An 8,802-nucleotide genomic window follows, 5' to 3' on the forward strand; every position below is an offset into this window, starting at 1 on the left:
CACAATGGTGTCCAACATTTTTGCTCCCAGATGCACCATTGTGGAGATTTTTTGAAAAATGTGCAAATTACAAGAGTGTTGAAAAAAAACGGTATCCGGAGCAAAATACAGAAAAACTTTTACTACAAAAGTTGTGGCAAATTGTGCCCTTAACACAATGGTGTCCAACATTTTTGCTCCCAGATGCACCATTGTGGAGATTTTTTCAGGAATGTGGAAATTACAAGAGTGTTGAAAAAAAACGGTATCCGGAGCAGAATACAGAAAAACTTTTACTACAAAAGTTGTAGCAAATTGTGCCCTTAACACAACGGTCTGTAACTTTTTTGCTCCCAGATGCACCAATGTGGAGATTTTTTGAAAAATGTGCAAATTACAAGAGTGTTGAAAGAAAACGGTATCCGGAGCAAAATACAGAAAAACTTTTACTACAAAAGTTGTGGCAAATTGTGCCCTTAACACAATGGTGTCCAACATTTTTGCTCCCAGATGCACCATTGTGGAGATTTTTTGAAAAATGTGCAAATTACAAGAGTGTTGAAAAAAAACGGTATCCGGAGCAAAATACAGAAAAACTTTTACTACAAAAGTTGTGGCAAATTGTGCCCTTAACACAATGGTGTCCAACATTTTTGCTCCCAGATGCACCATTGTGGAGATTTTTTCAAGAATGTGGAAATTACAAGAGTGTTGAAAAAAAACGGTATCCGGAGCAGAATACAGAAAAACTTTTACTACAAAAGTTGTAGCAAATTGTGCCCTTAACACAATGGTCTGTAACTTTTTTGCTCCCAGATGCACCAATGTGGAGATTTTTTGAAAAATGTGCAAATTACAAGAGTGTTGAAAGAAAACGGTATCCGGAGCAAAATACAGAAAAACTTTTACTACAAAAGTTGTGGCAAATTGTGCCCTTAACACAATGGTGTCCAACATTTTTGCTCCCAGATGCACCATTGTGGAGATTTTTTGAAAAATGTGCAAATTACAAGAGTGTTGAAAAAAAACGGTATCCGGAGCAAAATACAGAAAAACTTTTACTACAAAAGTTGTGGCAAATTGTGCCCTTAACACAATGGTGTCCAACATTTTTGCTCCCAGATGCACCAATGTGGAGATTTTTTGAAAAATGTGCAAATTACAAGAGTGTTGAAAGAAAACGGTATCCGGAGCAAAATACAGAAAAACTTTTACTACAAAAGTTGTGGCAAATTGTGCCCTTAACACAATGGTGTCCAACATTTTTGCTCCCAGATGCACCAATGTGGAGATTTTTTGAAAAATGTGCAAATTACAAGAGTGTTGAAAAAAAACGGTATCCGGAGCAAAATACAGAAAAACTTTTACTACAAAAGTTGTGGCAAATTGTGCCCTTAACACAATGGTGTCCAACATTTTTGCTCCCAGATGCACCATTGTGGAGATTTTTTCAAGAATGTGGAAATTACAAGAGTGTTGAAAAAAAACGGTATCCGGAGCAGAATACAGAAAAACTTTTACTACAAAAGTTGTAGCAAATTGTGCCCTTAACACAACGGTCTGTAACTTTTTTGCTCCCAGATGCACCAATGTGGAGATTTTTTGAAAAATGTGCAAATTACAAGAGTGTTGAAAGAAAACGGTATCCGGAGCAAAATACAGAAAAACTTTTACTACAAAAGTTGTGGCAAATTGTGCCCTTAACACAATGGTGTCCAACATTTTTGCTCCCAGATGCACCATTGTGGAGATTTTTTGAAAAATGTGCAAATTACAAGAGTGTTGAAAAAAAACGGTATCCGGAGCAAAATACAGAAAAACTTTTACTACAAAAGTTGTGGCAAATTGTGCCCTTAACACAATGGTGTCCAACATTTTTGCTCCCAGATGCACCATTGTGGAGATTTTTTCAAGAATGTGGAAATTACAAGAGTGTTGAAAAAAAACGGTATCCGGAGCAGAATACAGAAAAACTTTTACTACAAAAGTTGTAGCAAATTGTGCCCTTAACACAACGGTCTGTAACTTTTTTGCTCCCAGATGCACCAATGTGGAGATTTTTTGAAAAATGTGCAAATTACAAGAGTGTTGAAAAAAAACGGTATCCGGAGCAAAATACAGAAAAACTTTTACTACAAAAGTTGTGGCAAATTGTGCCCTTAACACAATGGTGTCCAACATTTTTGCTCCCAGATGCACCATTGTGGAGATTTTTTCAAGAATGTGGAAATTACAAGAGTGTTGAAAAAAAACGGTATCCGGAGCAGAATACAGAAAAACTTTTACTACAAAAGTTGTAGCAAATTGTGCCCTTAACACAACGGTCTGTAACTTTTTTGCTCCCAGATGCACCAATGTGGAGATTTTTTGAAAAATGTGCAAATTACAAGAGTGTTGAAAGAAAACGGTATCCGGAGCAAAATACAGAAAAACTTTTACTACAAAAGTTGTGGCAAATTGTGCCCTTAACACAATGGTGTCCAACATTTTTGCTCCCAGATGCACCATTGTGGAGATTTTTTGAAAAATGTGCAAATTACAAGAGTGTTGAAAAAAAACGGTATCCGGAGCAAAATACAGAAAAACTTTTACTACAAAAGTTGTGGCAAATTGTGCCCTTAACACAATGGTGTCCAACATTTTTGCTCCCAGATGCACCATTGTGGAGATTTTTTCAGGAATGTGGAAATTACAAGAGTGTTGAAAAAAAACGGTATCCGGAGCAGAATACAGAAAAACTTTTACTACAAAAGTTGTAGCAAATTGTGCCCTTAACACAACGGTCTGTAACTTTTTTGCTCCCAGATGCACCAATGTGGAGATTTTTTGAAAAATGTGCAAATTACAAGAGTGTTGAAAGAAAACGGTATCCGGAGCAAAATACAGAAAAACTTTTACTACAAAAGTTGTGGCAAATTGTGCCCTTAACACAATGGTGTCCAACATTTTTGCTCCCAGATGCACCATTGTGGAGATTTTTTGAAAAATGTGCAAATTACAAGAGTGTTGAAAAAAAACGGTATCCGGAGCAAAATACAGAAAAACTTTTACTACAAAAGTTGTGGCAAATTGTGCCCTTAACACAATGGTGTCCAACATTTTTGCTCCCAGATGCACCATTGTGGAGATTTTTTCAAGAATGTGGAAATTACAAGAGTGTTGAAAAAAAACGGTATCCGGAGCAGAATACAGAAAAACTTTTACTACAAAAGTTGTAGCAAATTGTGCCCTTAACACAATGGTCTGTAACTTTTTTGCTCCCAGATGCACCAATGTGGAGATTTTTTGAAAAATGTGCAAATTACAAGAGTGTTGAAAGAAAACGGTATCCGGAGCAAAATACAGAAAAACTTTTACTACAAAAGTTGTGGCAAATTGTGCCCTTAACACAATGGTGTCCAACATTTTTGCTCCCAGATGCACCATTGTGGAGATTTTTTGAAAAATGTGCAAATTACAAGAGTGTTGAAAAAAAACGGTATCCGGAGCAAAATACAGAAAAACTTTTACTACAAAAGTTGTGGCAAATTGTGCCCTTAACACAATGGTGTCCAACATTTTTGCTCCCAGATGCACCATTGTGGAGATTTTTTCAAGAATGTGGAAATTACAAGAGTGTTGAAAAAAAACGGTATCCGGAGCAGAATACAGAAAAACTTTTACTACAAAAGTTGTAGCAAATTGTGCCCTTAACACAACGGTCTGTAACTTTTTTGCTCCCAGATGCACCAATGTGGAGATTTTTTGAAAAATGTGCAAATTACAAGAGTGTTGAAAGAAAACGGTATCCGGAGCAAAATACAGAAAAACTTTTACTACAAAAGTTGTGGCAAATTGTGCCCTTAACACAATGGTGTCCAACATTTTTGCTCCCAGATGCACCATTGTGGAGATTTTTTGAAAAATGTGCAAATTACAAGAGTGTTGAAAAAAAAACGGTATCCGGAGCAAAATACAGAAAAACTTTTACTACAAAAGTTGTGGCAAATTGTGCCCTTAACACAATGGTGTCCAACATTTTTGCTCCCAGATGCACCATTGTGGAGATTTTTTCAAGAATGTGGAAATTACAAGAGTGTTGAAAAAAAACGGTATCCGGAGCAGAATACAGAAAAACTTTTACTACAAAAGTTGTAGCAAATTGTGCCCTTAACACAATGGTCTGTAACTTTTTTGCTCCCAGATGCACCAATGTGGAGATTTTTTGAAAAATGTGCAAATTACAAGAGTGTTGAAAGAAAACGGTATCCGGAGCAAAATACAGAAAAACTTTTACTACAAAAGTTGTGGCAAATTGTGCCCTTAACACAATGGTGTCCAACATTTTTGCTCCCAGATGCACCATTGTGGAGATTTTTTGAAAAATGTGCAAATTACAAGAGTGTTGAAAAAAAACGGTATCCGGAGCAAAATACAGAAAAACTTTTACTACAAAAGTTGTGGCAAATTGTGCCCTTAACACAATGGTGTCCAACATTTTTGCTCCCAGATGCACCATTGTGGAGATTTTTTCAAGAATGTGGAAATTACAAGAGTGTTGAAAAAAAACGGTATCCGGAGCAGAATACAGAAAAACTTTTACTACAAAAGTTGTAGCAAATTGTGCCCTTAACACAACGGTCTGTAACTTTTTTGCTCCCAGATGCACCAATGTGGAGATTTTTTGAAAAATGTGCAAATTACAAGAGTGTTGAAAGAAAACGGTATCCGGAGCAAAATACAGAAAAACTTTTACTACAAAAGTTGTGGCAAATTGTGCCCTTAACACAATGGTGTCCAACATTTTTGCTCCCAGATGCACCATTGTGGAGATTTTTTGAAAAATGTGCAAATTACAAGAGTGTTGAAAAAAAAACGGTATCCGGAGCAAAATACAGAAAAACTTTTACTACAAAAGTTGTGGCAAATTGTGCCCTTAACACAATGGTGTCCAACATTTTTGCTCCCAGATGCACCATTGTGGAGATTTTTTCAAGAATGTGGAAATTACAAGAGTGTTGAAAAAAAACGGTATCCGGAGCAGAATACAGAAAAACTTTTACTACAAAAGTTGTAGCAAATTGTGCCCTTAACACAATGGTCTGTAACTTTTTTGCTCCCAGATGCACCAATGTGGAGATTTTTTGAAAAATGTGCAAATTACAAGAGTGTTGAAAGAAAACGGTATCCGGAGCAAAATACAGAAAAACTTTTACTACAAAAGTTGTGGCAAATTGTGCCCTTAACACAATGGTGTCCAACATTTTTGCTCCCAGATGCACCATTGTGGAGATTTTTTCAAGAATGTGGAAATTACAAGAGTGTTGAAAAAAAACGGTATCCGGAGCAGAATACAGAAAAACTTTTACTACAAAAGTTGTGGCAAATTGTGCCCTTAACACAATGGTGTCCAACTTTTTTGCTCCCAGATGCACCAATGTGGAGATTTTTTGAAAAATGTGCAAATTACAAGAGTGTTGAAAGAAAACGGTATCCGGAGCAAAATACAGAAAAACTTTTACTACAAAAGTTGTGGCAAATTGTGCCCTTAACACAATGGTGTCCAACATTTTTGCTCCCAGATGCACCATTGTGGAGATTTTTTGAAAAATGTGCAAATTACAAGAGTGTTGAAAAAAAACGGTATCCGGAGCAAAATACAGAAAAACTTTTACTACAAAAGTTGTGGCAAATTGTGCCCTTAACACAATGGTGTCCAACATTTTTGCTCCCAGATGCACCATTGTGGAGATTTTTTCAAGAATGTGGAAATTACAAGAGTGTTGAAAAAAAACGGTATCCGGAGCAGAATACAGAAAAACTTTTACTACAAAAGTTGTAGCAAATTGTGCCCTTAACACAATGGTCTGTAACTTTTTTGCTCCCAGATGCACCAATGTGGAGATTTTTTGAAAAATGTGCAAATTACAAGAGTGTTGAAAGAAAACGGTATCCGGAGCAAAATACAGAAAAACTTTTACTACAAAAGTTGTGGCAAATTGTGCCCTTAACACAATGGTGTCCAACATTTTTGCTCCCAGATGCACCATTGTGGAGATTTTTTGAAAAATGTGCAAATTACAAGAGTGTTGAAAAAAAACGGTATCCGGAGCAAAATACAGAAAAACTTTTACTACAAAAGTTGTGGCAAATTGTGCCCTTAACACAATGGTGTCCAACATTTTTGCTCCCAGATGCACCATTGTGGAGATTTTTTCAAGAATGTGGAAATTACAAGAGTGTTGAAAAAAAACGGTATCCGGAGCAGAATACAGAAAAACTTTTACTACAAAAGTTGTAGCAAATTGTGCCCTTAACACAATGGTCTGTAACTTTTTTGCTCCCAGATGCACCAATGTGGAGATTTTTTGAAAAATGTGCAAATTACAAGAGTGTTGAAAGAAAACGGTATCCGGAGCAAAATACAGAAAAACTTTTACTACAAAAGTTGTGGCAAATTGTGCCCTTAACACAATGGTGTCCAACATTTTTGCTCCCAGATGCACCATTGTGGAGATTTTTTCAAGAATGTGGAAATTACAAGAGTGTTGAAAAAAAACGGTATCCGGAGCAGAATACAGAAAAACTTTTACTACAAAAGTTGTGGCAAATTGTGCCCTTAACACAATGGTGTCCAACTTTTTTGCTCCCAGATGCACCAATGTGGAGATTTTTTGAAAAATGTGCAAATTACAAGAGTGTTGAAAGAAAACGGTATCCGGAGCAAAATACAGAAAAACTTTTACTACAAAAGTTGTGGCAAATTGTGCCCTTAACACAATGGTGTCCAACATTTTTGCTCCCAGATGCACCATTGTGGAGATTTTTTGAAAAATGTGCAAATTACAAGAGTGTTGAAAAAAAACGGTATCCGGAGCAAAATACAGAAAAACTTTTACTACAAAAGTTGTGGCAAATTGTGCCCTTAACACAATGGTGTCCAACATTTTTGCTCCCAGATGCACCATTGTGGAGATTTTTTCAAGAATGTGGAAATTACAAGAGTGTTGAAAAAAAACGGTATCCGGAGCAGAATACAGAAAAACTTTTACTACAAAAGTTGTGGCAAATTGTGCCCTTAACACAATGGTGTCCAACTTTTTTGCTCCCAGATGCACCAATGTGGAGATTTTTTGAAAAATGTGCAAATTACAAGAGTGTTGAAAGAAAACGGTATCCGGAGCAAAATACAGAAAAACTTTTACTACAAAAGTTGTGGCAAATTGTGCCCTTAACACAATGGTGTCCAACATTTTTGCTCCCAGATGCACCAATGTGGAGATTTTTTGAAAAATGTGCAAATTACAAGAGTGTTGAAAGAAAACGGTATCCGGAGCAAAATACAGAAAAACTTTTACTACAAAAGTTGTGGCAAATTGTGCCCTTAACACAATGGTGTCCAACATTTTTGCTCCCAGATGCACCAATGTGGAGAATTTTTCAAAAATGTGGAAATTACAAGAGTGTTGAAAAAAACGGTATCCGGAGCAGAATACAGAAAAACTTTTACTACAAAAGTTGTAGCAAATTGTGCCCTTAACACAATGGTCTGTAACTTTTTTGCTCCCAGATGCATCAATACGGAGAATTTTTCAAAAATGTGGAAATTACAAGAGTGTTGAAAAAAACGGTATCCGGAGCAGAATACAGAAAAACTTTTACAGCAAAAGTTGTAGCAAATAGTGCCCTTAACACAATGGTCTGTTACTTCTTTGCTCCCAGATGCATCAATGTGGAGAATTTTTGAAAAATGTGCAAATTACAAGAGTGTTGAAAAAAAACGGTATCCGGAGCAGAATACAGAAAAACTTTTACAAGAAAAGTTGTAGCAAATTGTGCCCTTAACACAATGGTCTGTAACTTTTTTGCTCCCAGATGCATCAATACGGAGAATTTTTCAAAAATGTGGAAATTACAAGAGTGTTGAAAAAAACGGTATCCGCAGCAGAATACAGAAAAACTTTTACAAGAAAAGTTGTAGCAAATTGTGCCCTTAACACAATGGTCTGTAACTTTTTTGCTCCCAGATGCATCAATACGGAGAATTTTTCAAAAATGTGGAAATTACAAGAGTGTTGAAAAAAACGGTATCCGGAGCAGAATACAGAAAAACTTTTACTGCAAAAGTTGTAGCAAATAGTGCCCTTAACACAATGGTCTGTTACTTCTTTGCTCCCAGATGCATCAATGTGGAGAATTTTTGAAAAATGTGCAAATTACAAGAGTGTTGAAAGAAAACGGTATCCGGAGCAAAATACAGAAAAACTTTTACTACAAAAGTTGTGGCAAATTGTGCCCTTAACACAATGGTGTCCAACATTTTTGCTCCCAGATGCACCATTGTGGAGATTTTTTCAAGAATGTGGAAATTACAAGAGTGTTGAAAAAAAACGGTATCCGGAGCAGAATACAGAAAAACTTTTACTACAAAAGTTGTGGCAAATTGTGCCCTTAACACAATGGTGTCCAACTTTTTTGCTCCCAGATGCACCAATGTGGAGATTTTTTGAAAAATGTGCAAATTACAAGAGTGTTGAAAGAAAACGGTATCCGGAGCAAAATACAGAAAAACTTTTACTACAAAAGTTGTGGCAAATTGTGCCCTTAACACAATGGTGTCCAACATTTTTGCTCCCAGATGCACCATTGTGGAGATTTTTTGAAAAATGTGCAAATTACAAGAGTGTTGAAAAAAAACGGTATCCGGAGCAAAATACAGAAAAACTTTTACTACAAAAGTTGTGGCAAATTGTGCCCTTAACACAATGGTGTCCAACATTTTTGCTCCCAGATGCACCATTGTGGAGATTTTTTCAAGAATGTGGAAATTACAAGTGTGTTGAA

Source organism: Onthophagus taurus, unplaced genomic scaffold (assembly GCF_036711975.1).
Source record: "Onthophagus taurus isolate NC unplaced genomic scaffold, IU_Otau_3.0 ScKx7SY_24, whole genome shotgun sequence".
Lineage (NCBI taxonomy): Eukaryota > Metazoa > Arthropoda > Insecta > Coleoptera > Scarabaeidae > Onthophagus > Onthophagus taurus.